General features: G+C 29.8%; 1 long non-coding RNA gene across 1 annotated transcript; it reads right to left on the bottom strand.

The window, feature by feature from the left end:
• Nucleotides 1-3,099: 3,099 nt before the first annotated feature.
• On the bottom strand, nt 3,100-3,809 carry LOC146886971 (uncharacterized). The gene is made up of 3 exons (XR_014994228.1): nt 3,630-3,809; nt 3,452-3,529; nt 3,100-3,338 (listed from the first exon to the last, which is right to left on the bottom strand). It is a non-coding gene; the product is annotated as an uncharacterized LOC146886971 (long non-coding RNA).
• Between the last annotated feature and the right edge of the window lie 13,977 nt (nt 3,810-17,786).

Here is a 17,786-nt window from a genome sequence, read left to right on the forward strand (position 1 = left end):
TATATATATATATATATATATATATATATATATATATATATATATATATATATATATAAAGAAATCCTGAGATTTATTTACTTTGAGAAGAATGGTTTGCAAATTTAGTTTTCTTTCTTGCATTCTCTTCTTTGTCATCTGCAACATAAAAAAACATAGAAACATACAAATGCATTATTTTTAAATAAATTATTGATGAAGAATTAGAAAACATAAATGGTTTAAGTAAGATGTTAATGACTTACATGAATGTTGATGAGTTCTTGCATTGAACCTTTGTTGTAGCACCAGTTTCCTTCTCAGCCTTGCATTTTTACAATCGTTATGCTCCTTACAGTACATAAATGTTATGGAATAGTTTCAAAGGTTACAATGGAAGAAGCAAAAATAAAGGTAAGTTGACTCAATGGATGAAAAAGTGTTTACTGTTTTATTACTATATTGGTGAATGTCTTTGTTAAACTTTTTTGTGTAGCTTGTACCTCTAATCACAATTGTGGAAATAGAAATATATGTAATTATAATAGGAAGCAGTTGTTTCAAAAGAGAAAAACATTAAAATAGAAGACAAACATTAAAAACAGAAAGAGCATGCAGTACTGAGTGTTAATATATCAGAATCATTCATATATATAGCACTTATTTCAGAGTTGATTTGTTCTTGCAACTAACAAAACATTTCCTTTTTATGTAGGTACAATCAGACGTGTTTTTTATGCAGTACTATATATAGTAAAACAAAGAGAACTTTTTCATTGGAATTATCTACAATCTTAACCTCATTATGTATCAAAATGATAACATACAGTGAGTGTATGCACATACTAAAGCAACATACATCCATACAAATGATTATAGAACTGATAACTTTTCATTATTCGTCCAACTATATATCTTTCAATTGCATCATATATATTTCATTTGAATTATAGAACAAAATAATTTTATTTATGAATATCATACCATAACATGTATGACTTTTCATCTTTCAGAGTAATTCAGAGAAGCTTCGAAGAGATTTCATTGATAAGAAGATAGAACTATACATATGCATTGCTGAAAATAAAAAAACTTGTAGGTTGAAAACTACATAAGTGGCAGAATTAAAAACAAAACTATTTATACTAACTGTAAATTAAAAATTACAATATGTTAGCACTTTGACATTCTGATTGCTTTTCATGTGGTCCACTTCAAACACCAAGTCAATAGTTTGATGAAATCCATGAGCAGTACAAAATTCCTTCCAGCCACTTCCAATTTTGCTAGACTTCTTAGGATGATTTCTCAACAGTAGTTTGCACTTCACTGTTTTACGCGGTCCATAAAGAAAAATGTATTTAAAACTTCCTTGACGAAGATAATTGCCAAAATCAGCTGGCAAAATCCTAAAACATACATAAAGTATTAATGAAATTAGTATATGGATTAAATTTTAAAAATAATTTCGAAACATAAATCAAAATATGATAGAAACATCCATTTAGTAAAAAATATGAAATTAATCTCACCAGATGGCTAGCATTGCATTGATTTGGATTCATAAATATTTTGAAATGCAACTTCGGTCCATTGAAAAGGGGTTGATCTGCCTCAATTCTTTTAAGAAAACGTGCAATAGACAAAGGTTTGCATTTACTGGGAAAAATAGTGATGTGGAAGCAAGAATCACCAACATATCCAAAATAAATAGTGTGAAAATCGTGAAGATCATATATGTGCCTTAATTCAGTCCATCCTCCAATTAGCATTGGTTTTTGTAAATTCTTGTTATAAGTAACCACATGTCTATTGCCTTCTTCATCTCTTAAAGTCCATTGACGCTCAAGATCGTCATCATAAAAAATGGCGAATGCACGATCCACAAAACTAACAACCTCGAAAGACAGAATTTTTTTAAGGAAAAATTGGATTAGTTAAGGTTAAAACCAGGATATTGTAAAAGAGAAGAAGAAATCCGTCTATGAAATAGAAAGAGTAGAAGAAATCTTGTAAAGGAAAATATGTCTGAAAAATTTGACAATGAACTTACCTCGTCTTGAAGGTGAATAATAGAGAACTGGTACCTACTCATTCTATTAATAACGTCATCTTCATTGAAGTTGTTTTCCATTTGCTTGGACTTTGAGAGAGATAGTATAGTAAAAGTTGGAAGAATGTAGAATATCCTTGAACTGATCTTGCCATTTAATGTTCATGGTAGAATGGAGATGAATATTTATTTATAGAAGACAAATGACACATGAAAAGATGGGACGATTACAAATAGATTCTTCAACAGTAATGTAATTATTACTGCATTGGAAAACTGGAAGAAGATAATAACAGAATAAAACATTAAAAAGATATAACGTTATTAAAGATATATTAAATTATTCTATTATGCTACAAATATAATAATATAATATATGTAATATAAACCAATAACAAATTTCCAAAAATAAACTTCTGTAATGTATAATATTATACGTAAAAATATAATATTTCATTCGTACTTATTGTATAAAAAAATGTCAAATATATCGTAGAAGGTTTATAAGTTAGTAATTAACAGAAGATAAGCCAAAAAAATATTCAATCAAAAATGTATATGGCATCCAATTCTGTTGTCAAAACTTAAAATCTGTCAACAGATAATTCCTTTGCCATATTTATCTTATTTATGAAAAGTAAATATTATGAGAAATAGACATTTATAAATAATGTTATGAGAAAAAATATATATATCTTATTTATGAGTGGCACAAGTTTAAAGAAGAATTCTTTTTCACAAAAGATATGTTATTTACGACTTTCATTACATGATGCTACAAAATGAAATCAATTTCAGTAAGTTTTGATGTAGCTGGTAGTCATATTTGTTGACAAAAATTGAAAAATGTCAACAATATCTTGTGCACTAGCATATGAAATAATTTAAATTCTAAATAATGTAACTCAAAAGCGCATAATATTGTTATCATGAAATTGAACATAGAAGTTGAGGTTCAGATGAAATTAAAGATGAAATTTAACATAGAAGTTGTTGTTCAGATGAATTTAAAGACAAAATAACGTAGACATATTACATTCCCAAAATGAAAGCCATAAAAAAAATTGTCTTCAAATAGAATAACTAAAAGTGGATCTCAAATCACTGATTTTTCCTTCTTAATATTTCTTTTTTAAAGCTTCAATGGAACATTGTCTTCTTCGATGGATTCAAGTGATGCAGTCTTCTTTCCAGATTCTCTCTTATGTGAACTGTTAGCATCATCGTTGGTTGGATTATCTTGGATTAGTTCAGGTGATTGTGATCCACACTCAATTGTTTCTTTGGTAAATCAGACTAATAAATCCTACAGTATTAAAAGTAAATTTATTAAAATAAAATCCACATACAAAATTGATAACATTATTAAAAGTATTAAAAAAATCATTGATTTTAAAAACATTTATATAACTTGTATACCTCTGAAATATTAACGGTGGACTCATTCACTATACGCATTTTTTCCCTGCTAAACTCACCATTCCCAACATAAACATCCTTCAAATAGGTAGAAATAATGAGATTATAAAAAAGAAAAAGATGACTGCATTATAAAGAGATTATAATTTAAAAAATTTAATCTTAAATTACATCTTACCACAGATTTCAACGAAGAATCATTGAATTTCTCAATTATATCATCATCAACACATATTTTCTTCACTCTGAAAGACTGCTCAAGTTTGAAATTCTGATCATTCCTACTTTCCACTTTAAAAAGCAGACTTCTATCAACTAACTCATCAAACTGCTTAGGCAAATTTCCAGAAGAATTCATCTACAAAAAGAAAATAATTAAACATTGTGTAATTAAATATATAAGTGGATATATTGAAGAATATACCTTATCATGAGCGTCTAACATATCAGCACAAGTTTTTTTGAAAAGGGTAGTTGCATTCCTATCAAAGAGGACAAATGTGGTTGAATCGGAAGAGTCAATAACTCGGATCTTAATCCTATATCTGAAAATTGATAAATAAATTTAATGAACCAAAGTTGTAATTACAATGTTGTTTTAAATTGACATTAATATTACAAAACAATTCGTTAACCTTGGAAAGACTTTTATAACATGCTTGTTACACTTCTCACAAAAGAACATCTTGGAATCTGGATAAACAGCTTTGTTGCACACACAAGCAGTATACCACCAGTCATCGTCAACCAAGATATGCTTAATTGTTCCAAACAATATGAAAGTGGTGACCTTTCAATATAAAAAACATTAATCAAGGGATTATTGTGAATAAGAAAAATTGCACAATAATACAAAAATATATTCTAACCTCTTTACAATCTTTTAGACCTTGAATGTTGGTTCCAGGTGTAAGTGTTAAAAAGTCCTCTTCCACAGTATTTTTGGAAGTCTGAGAAAGTTGCGTTAATCCTTGAGAGGGAGATTCATTGTTCTCAAACATTCTGTGCAAAAGAAAATAAAGTTATACTCATAAAAATTAAATCTATTATTGAATGTATGTATATCTGAAATATGAAGTTGACGAAATCAAGGATAATTTGCATTACAAAGTAACGAAGAAATTGTTAGAAAAATGGATTATAAAGTTCGAATAAACTGAAGAACAATTTCAATATTACCTTGATTTAAGTTCAGATGCTTCCTTGAAGTTAACATTGTACTTAATACGGGTGCAGAACTTACAATTTTGAACTTGAACCTTATCTATATTTAAAAATATAGTGTATGTGAGAGTAACATGGAATAAGTAGTAAGTACTTTGTAAAAGTAATAACAAAATTTTACCTTGAAAAGTTTTGACTTTCGCAAATTCTATACTTACAGCAGTATTTTGTACTTCTCCACTTGAAAGAAATACATTCAGTTCATCCACATAAATACCAAACAAAGTACACTTTATTCGAAACCTAAAGATTAAAGTGCAATATAATGTCATGTAGTTATTTGAAAAGAAATATAAAAGGAATTTAATATAGTATAGATACACAATACCCATCAGCTTCTATTGCTATGACATTTAATTTTGTTGTTTTTCCATCAACTTGCAATTCTCTTTCAGTCCCCACTCCGACCAGTAATCCCAAAATATCTAAAATGCATTGTATATGTGTTAAATCATATACTTTAACAAAAAATGTTTATTAATAAAAATATTAATAGTATTGGAACTATAAAGATTTACTTACCAACCAAATAATCAGTATCAAATGCAGTGGTTGTCAATAAAGACAAAGGTGTGTATTGTGGTTTAATATCAGGAAACCAAATTAACATTAACCAAAGAAACTTTTGTACCAAACTGGAAATTTATCTTATAAGGGTGGTGTGTTGTTCTGTATATTCCAGAATTCGGAGCAACATTGAAGTTTTGTATGGCATAAACATGGCCTTCAGAAATGTCATTTTGAAATTTGTAAATTAGAGTACGTCTAATTGAAGCATGTATTTTAGAACCCTGAAACAGATAAAAAGAACATATATAAATTTAAGTATAAATATGTTTAGAATACGACTATTTAATTCATACAAATTTGTAAAGGAAAGTAGGTGTAATGGAAGAATTTCAAGAATAACATTAATAATAACCTCTTTGTCTTGAATAACGAACTCCATGGAAAAAGGACACCTATGTTTAGTGAAATCAGGAACAAACCATGAACGAATGACCCTAGCGATAATATTCCAATTTTCCTTCAGGGGGCTTACTTCGCTTATGCTCTGGCTTTGGTTCGGAACTTCACAGAGAGACATGTTGAACTCACAAGAACAATATTGAAAAATGAGAAGTAAAAAAGTCAGGATTAGATTGGAGACATATTTATACTTACATAGATAAATAAGGAACTAATAAGACAAAATTGTTATTCATACAACTAAAGTAAAGAAATACCAAAAAAAGGTTGAAATAATACCTTACTTATCAGAATCTATTTTTTATTAGTCAAAGGAGAGTAAAAGAAGTGAAACGATTAATCAAGACATGGATATGGCAATTTTTGAAATGCTAGAAGAAAGCAAAAAGTAGAATATATTCAAATAAGGACTCTTCAAACATGGAGTACCAACGTTTTGACAGAAGTCATGGGAATATATATTGGTGAAACCTGCAAATAACAGCTATTGATGTCAGAAGAAATAAAGTATTGATATTGATTTATTTAAAGGTTTCATAAAAAAGGAAAATTAAGAGAAAAACATTCTGATGAAAATAAAACATGAAGTAGAATACTTGAAAGTGAATAAAAAAATTGTTGGCGTGATGGATTAAGCAATGAACAATTAATTGAAACAGTAATGTAGAAAAAATGAAAAACTGCATATACATGCTGGTTTCTTATGCATTCACGAAAGAGGAAATGTAGAAAAAAGTGATACCAAACGATAATGTCTTACAGCAGAAGAAATCTCGTGGAAGGTGGAAGATAAAGAAACATAATGAAGCATTGCAATATGTCATATCAATAGACATTGAAATCAAATATTAAAAAAGTAATCTAAGGGATGTGTATGAAGAATGTTCTGGAATGTTATATATTTAAATATATATAAAAAAAATTTAAAACGTAGAGACATGATATGATTTGTGTCTGACAGTAATTAAATGCCATAGATTTACGTATATGGAAGAAGATATGGAGCAGGTATGAGTAAATAACTTTGCAGAAGTTCAAAATACACCTACTAAAACATATACATATATATAATATAATAATAAACAACTAAACTTCATACAAAAAATACAGATTATAAATCTGTTAAGAAATATTGTTTATAGATTGTTCATAGCGGATGATAATAATCATTTATATTAAGAAGAACATTGACATCATTGCTTGCTTGTTGACCGTCAACCTCAAAAAGAATTAAATCTTTTTCCTCCAGGCCATGAACTTCACGAAAACGTTTCCATCCACTTCCTATCTTGACTGATCTAGGTCTAATCAACAACTTGCATTCAACTCATGCCTTTGGATCGTAAAGAACAATGTGTGAGAACTGAGTGTTGGCAAAATATTGTCGTAAGTCTGAATTTAAGCCCTGAAAATGAAAAATATAAAAAATAATATAAAAAACAATTAATTTTGTACGTGTCAAGGTTAAACAGAATAAAAGAAGTTTTCTGTACAGATTGTATTCAATGATGGAAAAAGAAGATAAAAAAAATCACCAGAAAGCTTGCTTTGCAGTTGTACTTAGAAAGCCGGAACTCAAAATGAATTAACTTGGACCTTATGAGAGGAGCATTTGTTCGAACATGACTTAGGAATTTATGGACATTTGATTCTGAACATTGATCGTAAAAGTGTATTTCAAAAACAGAATTCCCGGTGTGCCTTAAATAACATAGTTTGGGTGGTTGAACTTGATAAAACTTTCTTATATCAACCCAGCCATCAGTAATTCGCGGACCATAGCTATTCATGTTGAAGGTAACATGGTGAACATGGCCTTTTTTATCATAAATAGTCCAACGTGGACCCAGTTCAATGCCTAATTAAATGACAAACAAACGATTGACGAACGCAAAATCCTTCATAATAAAACCAATAAAAAAACAAAATTAGTAAAGGATGTCGGTGAACAATGATGGTAAATTTTCTATAATAAGCAAGTTCACAAAAACCTGGTCTTCCATGAAAATAGTAAAGAATCCACCCTTCCATTTTGAGCCAAGTATGGATTGTTCACCAAGGATGCATTGCTTAGTGGTCATCTGTAAAATTGGAAAAATAGGTTTGTTTTTGGAAAAATAAATTAAATGGACTCTAACAGTGTAAAACAAATTGTTGAACATGATGAAAATAACAGCTTCTAAGAACGTCTGTTTTAAAAAATGAGAGAAAGATAATGAACAAAACCTAATATAAAAACGACTGCTTAAAAAAATCAGAGAAAGATGGATTAATAAAAAGGATTATTTATTGTAATATTAAATAAAATGAATAATACTAATTAAAAATATAAATATTTAGATGTCTTCTCAGCAAATATATAATGAGTAATATTTAATGTCTTTTAATGACGTGTATGATTAAAATTATAATTTTAAAACAGATTAATTTATATTTTGTTTAAAGTATTGATTTAAATGTAATAGTTTTATTTTATAAAAATATATTAGTGATTAATGTCTTTGATAAAAATCTACAATAGTCGTAAACATAAAAATAAAATAAAAAACTTCATACAGAGTAAATGTATAAAAGCAAACACATAGACTAATATATGTTATAAGTGCATACAAAATATAATTCACCTTAAAATCTTCTTATATATTGATATATATATATATATATATATATATATAAGAAGATTAACAAAAATAATATACAAAATGTTAAAACTTAAAACCAGATTAATGGATAAAACACTTTGATATGGTTGGTTGTTGTGTGTCCTTCAACTTCAAAAAAAACCTCACGATGATCATCTGCAGAAAGTTGATGAAGATTACAAAAACTTTTCCAGCTAGTTCCAATCTTAACAGAATTACGTCTTATGATCAGTTTACATTCGACTTGTCCCCGTGGTCCGTGTAGAACAATAGATCTAAGACCATTGATTTTAAAATAAGTGGCAAATTCTTTTTTCAAATACTGCAACAAAAGGAAAAAAATATCTTACTTATTAAGAATCCATGTAAATAAATAATCAAAGAAAAATAAAACTAACCAAGTGGTTGGATCGACAATAGTATGTTGATAGTTGAACTTCAAAATGCTTTAAGTCTGAAGTATGTAGAGGACGACGAATAGAAAGATGGTTGAAGAAGTTGGCTTTCAATGTTGAGTCGCAAACACGTTTAGAGACGTGTAGTTGGAAGGACGAATTTCCAAAATATTTGAAGACAACCAATTTGTCAGACTCATCTGCATAAAAAGAGATTAAATCATTCCAGCCTTGGGTGATCATTGGAGTGTGAATATTCATGTTGTACGTAACATTATGAACATTCCTGTCGTAATCAACAATGGTCCACTGTGAACCAAGGTCCTTCATATTACGTATTATGAAGAGTCGGTCGACGTACCCAAAATCCTTCAAAGATAGGGAAGTTTAGAATAAAGAAATACAAACCAAAAATAGAAAGGAATGTGAAGGAATAAAAAAAAACTGGTCTTTCAAAAACATAGTGACAAAACCGCCAAGCATTTTGCCAGAAAGTATGGCTTCTTGTGTGCGCACGGATTCCATTGTTTGAGAAAATAGTGGGTATGAAGAATAATTTGAAGAGAAGATAATGGGTCACACAAAAGAAATAAGATTTGTCAGTATGTAGACGCCAATATATAGAAAGAGAAAACGAAAGGTCATTACTGTTGCAAATATATAGAAAGAGAAAAGGATAAGTCATTCCTTTTGGTAGGGTCCGTACTTACAGGTGAAGCGTGCATCATAATTTATTCAATTAATTGTGAATATAAAAGTGAAAAAAAAGGACGACTTAAAAGATAATAGGGTTGAAATAATAAAATAAATATAAATAAATAATTACAATTACAAATTTAAGCTTTGTGAACTGTTATTTTGACCTAAATTAAATATGTCAAAATATTAGAAATATGGTGAAAAAATGGAAAGTGACAATCAGAAGAGAATACACAGAGTTGTTAAAAATTTAAAGTAGTCGAAATAAATTAAAAATAATAACAAATTACGACATGAAAAAAGCTCACATCTATGTGTTGGTAGTCTGGCGATCAAAAGAAAAATGATGAACATAAGAATCGTTATTTTGCGGTTTAAAAAACATGTTTGTGTTTTAATCTTCATTTGAAGAATTAAAAAAACTCAAACTTAAGATGAAGCAAGAAATCAAATAAAACTGAGAACAAAAAAGAAAGAAACATACCTGTTGGCTTGAGAAAGACAAAAAAAATGCCATATCGAGAAAAGAAGAACAGAAGAATATGATCTACAGAAAGCTCAGAAAAATAGATAAAGAATCGCCAGACTCGATTTTTTGGTGGTTTAAAAAGATGTATGTGGTTGTACTCTTCATTTCAACCTTTGATATACCTGAAAAATAAGATGAACAAAAGAAACCATCAGATCTTTCGAAAAAACATAAAGAACCATACCAGTTCGGTTGAGAAACCAAAAAAAAAAAAGGTTTCGACAAAAACAAAAAAAATCATAGGAAAATATAACATGAATGTGTTTGTAGTCTTCAGTTGAACACACACCCCTTCAAGGAAGATGATGAACAGAAGAAGATGAACAGATGAAATGTAAGAAAAATAGAAATAGCCTCGCCAGAGTCGAGGTTTTGCTGCTTAAAAAAGAAGATTGTGCTTGTACTCTTCATTTGAAGCATTTAAACAATGAAAAATAAGATCAAGCAAAGAAACCATTAGATCTTTGAAAAAAACATAAAGAAAAATACCAGTTAGGTTCAGAAACAAAAAAATAAAGAGATCCACAACAAAAATGGACAGATGAACGGCAAATCTCATATTCATGACTTTTTAAGCGTCAGTTGAAGCCTGTAAAGAAAAAAAACATGATGAAAAGAAGAAGATGAACGCTTGAAATGTAAGAAAAATAGAAAAAGCAACTCCAGACTCGTTCTTTGGCTGCTTAAAAAAAAGCATTGTGGTTGTAGTCTTCATTTCAAGCATTTACACTGAAAAATAAGATAAAGCAAAAAAACCAATAGATCTTGGTAAAAAAAATCAAGAAAAATACCAGTTAGCTTGACAACCCCAAAAAAAAAAGATATCCACAACAAAAATGGACAGATGAACGGGAAATCTCAGATGCATGTATTTTTAAGCGTCAGTTGAAGCCTGTAAACAAAACAAACATGATGAACAGAAGAAGATGAACAGATGAAATGTAAGAAAAATAGAAAAAGCATCTCCAGAATCGATTTTTTGGTGGTTAAAAAAGATGTTTGTGGTTGTACTCTTCATTTCAACCATTTATATACCTGAAAAATAAGATGAACAAAAGAAACCAGCAGATCTTTGGAAAAAACATAAAGAAAAATACCAGTTAGCTTGACAAACCCAAAAAATTAGACATCCACAACAAAAATGGATAGATCAATGGCAAATCTCAGATGCATGTCTTTTTAAGCGTCAGTTGAAGCCTGTAAACAAAACAAACATGATGAATAGAAGAAGATGAATAGATGAAATGTAAGAAAAATAAAAAAAGCATCTCCAGAATCGGTTTTTTGTTGGTTAAAAAAGATGTTTGTGGTTGTACTCTTCATTTCAACCATTTATATACCTGAAAAATAAGATGAACAAAAGAAACCATCAGATCTTTGGAAAAAACATAAAGAAAAATACCAGTTACCTTGACAAACCATAGAAAAATAGACATCCACAACAAAAATGGATAGATCAATGGCAAATCTCAGATGCATGTCTTTGTAAGCGTCAGTTGAAGCCTGTAAAGAAAAAAATGTGATAATGATGAACATAAATCGATGATCACAACACAGCTCAGAAACCATCTCCACAGTCTTTTTTTTGAGAGAGAAAAACAAATCGATGAAAAGAAGAAGATGAAAACATGATCGATGCGGAGAAACAGAGACAGAGAAAGAGAGAGAAAGAAGAAAGAAGTCGCTGCCAGAGAGAATGAGAAGATAGAGAAAGAAGAGAGAAGGCGGTCGTAGAGAGAATGAGCAAGAGAGAGAAAGCATTGAGACGGAGGAAGCTGAGAAGACTCCGGAAGAGAGAGAAAGAAAATTTAATTTAAACTTCAGATTTTCAGACGTTTTTCCATTTATTTTTAATACTTGAAAACGCTGAGAGAGTGACATGTCAGCTCTTTTACCTTTTGTAGATAAAAATTTGAATTATGAAGTAGATCAGATATATTATTCAATGAAAAAAGTTTCCTTTTGTTAGTTCCCAATTGTATATAGTATTTATATATATATATATATATATATATATATATATATATATATTAATTTCAAAATATCTTATTTATAAGATTAAATTTTTTATTTTTATAAAAATTTCCTTACGTGTAGTTCACTCTATAAAAAATGCAACTTTTATATATATATATATATATATATATATATATATATATATATATATATATATATATATATATATATATATAAAATTTAAAATATCTTATTTCTAAAATAGATTACTTAAACAAAATTTTGAAAGCTAGAGTATAAAAGTTTCCTTATATCTAGTCACTCATCTATCTTTCTATGTATCAAATTTATTTATTTATTTATTTTTATATTTATCTTATCATATTATTTATTTATTTAAAAATTTTGATTTTATATTTTTAAATAAAAAATATCTAATCCTGTCTAAATCCAATTAAGTGAATTAAGATTTAAATTTTGAAAATCCAAAAAATTATTCAATTCAAATCCAACTAAATGAATTAGGTTTGAAATATAAAAAAAATGATATGGGTTTGAATTTAGAATAAATCTATTTAATCGACTTAAAATTGGGATGTATGGATTGCATCTCAAATTTTGACTTTTTTTAAGTGTTTCTTATTCAAGATAACTGGTTGTGTGCTGATCTACAAAAGCTATATTAATTTTTTTTTTTTTTATTCCTTCAATTTAAACTTTCTTACTCTTATGATTTTATTGTGAATTCTTTTAAGCAACTAACAAATTATTAATGAAAATCGTACAATATTATTTAAAATTTTGAATTCCTTGAAACTGTGTTGTGTTATTTCTTTTTTATACAAAAACAAAATATTTAAAATTTTCATCCTTTTAATCCTAAAGTTTTAAAATATTAGTTCTGTGAATTCAATATTTTACGTTTTTTTTTTCTTTACAACTTCATTTGTATCTATTTAAAATATAATAACAAAAATCTTTGTAATGGAATCGAAATGTCACTAGTGCATTTTACAGTTTTTACATCGCAGTATATGCCTCGGTTCCTGCACACCCGCTGCATATAAACACGCGGTGGCATTTTTGTAATTAAAGTCACCTTTTATGCCTCGGTTGTTATACTAACCGAGGCATATAGCTTAAAAAATTTTACTAATTCGCGCTGTCTCCAAAATTTGAAAATTTTTACCTGCTTTTATGCCTCGGTTCTTTTATAACCGAGGCAGTATGAACCTTATGCTTCGGTTCTCCTGCCAACCGAGGCATATAAGAAGACAATATGCCTCGGTTTCGAATTAACCGAGGCAGTATGGCTTCGTAGGGTTATAAAAAAACCCAAATCTTTTCGCAGCAGCGCAAACCTTCTGCGATTTTTTCTTCTCCGAGCATCCTCCATACAGCATCGCAAATCTTTTCTTCTTCTTCTTCCACTGCACCCCAATCGTTCGTCCTGGCTTCACCACCGTTGCATCGCCGCTGCACCGTGGAGGAGGTTGTTCGTGGCCACCGCTGCATCTTCTTCTTCTTCTTCGAGCAACTCCATTGCGCCACTGCATTTTCGTTCCGCCTACACCGCTGCTGCACCACCGCTGTGTTGCCACTTCACCATCGACGAGATTGTTCCGACGCCGCTGCTTCTTCGTCTTCTCCGAGCAACCATCACGAAGGTTCCATTGCACATAGGGTCTTTTGGTAGGAGAAAAGGGGTTTCTATTGCAGATTTGGTGCATATTAGTTTTGGAAGTTTGGATCTGTTTTTTGATCTGGTTTCCAATTTGGAGTTTTGGATCTGGTTTTCGATCTCAGTTTGGACCTATGTGGCTGGTTTTGCTTATGCATTACTGTGATGTTGTGTTCGTAAGAGAGAAAAAGAAAACCAAAAGACCCCAAAAGACCCAAAAAAAACCCTTGAGGGATGCCGATAAAGGTGATGTCTTCAAGCATGGTGGTGATGAACTTGTTCTCCCAAAAGGGTTTGAAGAGAGAGTGGGAAAAGGAGTTTAGGCCTCGGTTGGTGGAGACCGAGGCAGTAACTATTTTTTATGCCTCAGGTTGATAACCGAGGCATAAAGGAGTGTCTTTTTACCTCGGCAGTATATGCCTCGGGTGCGAACCCGAAGCAAAAAGTGAAAAATAACCGTTGTCGTTTCCCTTTCTTGCACTGGTGTGTTGAATTTTTTAAAACTATTTATCCTATCAAATTTTACTAAATTTATGTTTCTTTTAAAATTTTAAAATTATTTAATTCTTAAATGAGTAAAATAACATAAATACACTTAAATCTTTTTAAATTATATAATATTACATATATATATATATATATATATAAATTTCAAAATTTATAAGATTAAATTTCTTTATTTTTTATAAAAATTTTCTTACGTGTACTTCACTCTTTATATTTTTATTTATTTCTTTTATATATCACATATTTAGAAATATATATATATATATATATATATATATATATATATATATATATATATATATATATTTAACCCAGACATTTATCTTTTTATATAATTATTCTATATATCCAATTTATTTGTTTGTTTATCTTATTTATATATTTAATCTATTTATATTTCTATCAATATATTTACTACTATAAATAAATATAAAAGAGACAAATTAATGTAAATGTTCAATTAAATATATGTAAAAATCTTGGGTCTCTTCTCAATTTTCTTTTATTTAATTTAAACTTTCATATTCTAATACTTAAATGTGTAATTTCATTATCTTTTGGTTAAAATATTTTCAGTCGTTTTAACAATATATTTTTATTAAAATTTAAAATATCTTTTTTATACTTTTTTATATATTTTTGTATTCCTAAAAAACCGTGTTTTAAAAATAAATTTACCTATTATTATTTTCGAAATGATCTAATATATTATCAATCTATTTGTTTGTAATTGATAAATATTTTATTTCCTAAACTAAACTCAATCATCTCCATTATTTGACAACTAATTTTAAATGTCACATTTAAGAATGTAAAAAAAATCCGTACTCGCAAATATTCGTGGATAAAATCCGCAACTAATTTATGATAGTAATGTATTTTATTTTATTTGAATGTATGATGAAATATTTATTTTTTAAATAATTTTGTAAATATCCGCGGATATGAAAAAAATAGGCGGATATCCGCATAACGGATACCCGACGGATATGAGTACGGGTACGGGACAAATATTTATCCAGTGGGTAGGGTACAAGAGAGATACTACCAATATCTTCTCCACCCCGTTGACATCCCTAATCACAATACTGAACTAATTATGTATTACTTTTTAAACTTTATCATTGGAATTTTTTGCTTACATCTAAGCCAATTATCTATCTATATATGTATAGATCTTATTTATCAATCTATGTATTTATTCCATTTATACATTTTTAAGTTTATCTATATCTCTTTATTCGTAAACTACAAATATTCAATACCATCACAAAACTACAAACTTTTTATTATACAAACAACGTAGATATAATTTAACACTATGGGATGATTTTTGAAGTATTTCTCCTTCCTTGTCAACTTTTAGGATTAATAATGTGATACTCTTTCATTTTTACTTCAATAGCTATTCCGATAATTCCACGAAAATACGGCTTGTCACATAGCCTACTTCATAAAAATACGGCTTGTCACATATGCTAAAAAGTAACTCTAAGTCAAAGAAGATTTTTGGAAATTCTTTTGAAGTGTTTAAAATGAATGATGAAGGTGGAAAAACAATTTTAGGGAGAACTAAGACAAAAGTATTAACAACAAATAAAGAAGAGTTCAAAGATGGAATTACTCCCTTGAGGTCTATGCAAGGAGTTGTAGGATGTTGTATCTCTACTTCCCTAAGAATTATTTCTTTTCTCTCAATCTCTTCCTCTTTTCTTTTAAACTCTGCCTCTTGTCTTACTCTCTTTTCCTCTTCATATTCTATTCTTTTTTCTTCCTCCTTTTGTTTTCTCAACTTTTCCTCTTCTCTCAATTCTTGCTCAAATTTCTCTCTTTCTTTTTGCTCTCTTTTCTGAATTCTTATTTTTTTTCTTTTTCTTCCAACTCCCTCATCTCTCTTAAGAGTATTGTGAGTTTTTCCTCCTTCCTTCTTGCTATCTCAATTTTTCTTTTTCTCTATCTCACAATCAAAATCAAAGGAAGGTGGTATGAATGTTCTTCTCATGCATGCTCTCAACTCACTCCAATTTTGAATGGGAGATTTTCTTCCTTTTTCCACTCTAAACTGCCTATAATCCCACCACTCTCTTGCATGTCCTACAAAACTAGAAATGAACAAAGTAAGAAAGTAGTATTTACTATGTCTAAGATGGAATGAATGCACCAAATCATCTATTTCCCTCTCCCAAGATATGTATGATAATGCACTTATGTCCTCACCAAAGAAAGGGAATGTACTCTCATGTGTATATATGCTTTTACCTTATTAATACTTTTGCCATAAATGTAACACCCCATTTAATTTATAATCATGATTAAAGGAAGTGTCACACAGGATAATACAAAAACACAGTCCTGGAGTTTAAACACTACTTCATACAATAACCAAGACACACAACTATGCCACAACTAAACCAGATACAATGTTCATCAGTAATCAAAATAGGAAATTAAAAGACAGACTAGTACATGGGCCATAGCCCCAAAAAGAAAGTCCAAAGCAGTAGAATCCAGTTCAGGCACACTACGCAGCGGAATCATCCCTTCCCTGTTGACCTCGAGTGCCTCTCGCATCTACTCACATCAATAAATTGATGATCATCGCAAAAGGAGAAGAACCACATACAAGACAACCAAACAAGCAAACAGGGTAAGCTAGAGTAGAAAAAGTTTATCAAGCAGGCACATGCTATTACGTAATCCAAAGCAGTATTCATCAACCAATCATGTTATGAATTCTCAAGCAATACACTAGACTCAGACTCGACTCATCCGGATACATATAACCTGGTCGGATTTAGCGGATGCTTGCACTTGTGGTGGATACCTCTGCTCACCCCCGAGCTATGTGTTACAAGTGTTACAATGAATCAATTCCCTCACACACAAGGTTAGTCCTTAATGAGTTTCAGGCCTCCTGCTACTCTCACCACAGGAGCCTGTCCGCTCTAAGTGAGACTAAATGACTCCTTAGAGTGTCAGGATTCAGTCCTTACCTTGAATCCTTACCAAGTTATATAGATGGGGCACCACCATGAACTCCCACTAACATGGATCATGGAATTACGTCCCGACCACTGAAGCACTACCATGACGTCTCACCTAGAGGCTCATGGAATTACGCACTGACACAGACCAAACATACTCAATCAATAAAGTAATATTTATCATGCACATTATATTTCAAATCCAACTAAAATAACTGGATTTGAAATATAAAAAATAATTGGATTTGAAATATAAAAAAATAATATGGGTTTGAATTTGGGATAAATCTATTTAATCGAATTAAAATAGTATGGATTTGGGTTGTATGGATTGCATCTCAAACTTTGGCTTTTTTTTAAGTGTTTCTTATTACAATCTTTTATTTGTTTTATTCATTCAATTTAAATTTTCATCACTTATGATTTTCATACACTTTCTCCAATTGATTCCTAAAAAATAAACAAAATCAACAAATAATAAACCTCAATTGCCACGTGCCAAGTATTCTTATTTTGATTCCATCATTTGACAAGAAGCATACCATAAACATCATTGTCTATGATGGACGTCCTTGGTGTAGGAGAGGAAGGAGATCCATGGAAGACACCAAAAAGAAGATGAAATGCAGTGGAAATGGAGATAAGAGCAAGAAGAGCTCTAGGAAATGGAGGTTTTTGGTGAAGATGAAGAGTAGAAGTGGAACTATGGTATGGAAGGTAGCTAGAGGAGATGAAGGAGAAGGTTAGCC

The sequence above is a fragment of the Vigna unguiculata genome, chromosome 4, assembly GCF_037176805.1.
Source record: "Vigna unguiculata cultivar grain cowpea cultivar isolate G323 ecotype 2 chromosome 4, ASM3717680v1, whole genome shotgun sequence".
Classification (NCBI taxonomy): Eukaryota; Viridiplantae; Streptophyta; class Magnoliopsida; order Fabales; family Fabaceae; genus Vigna; species Vigna unguiculata.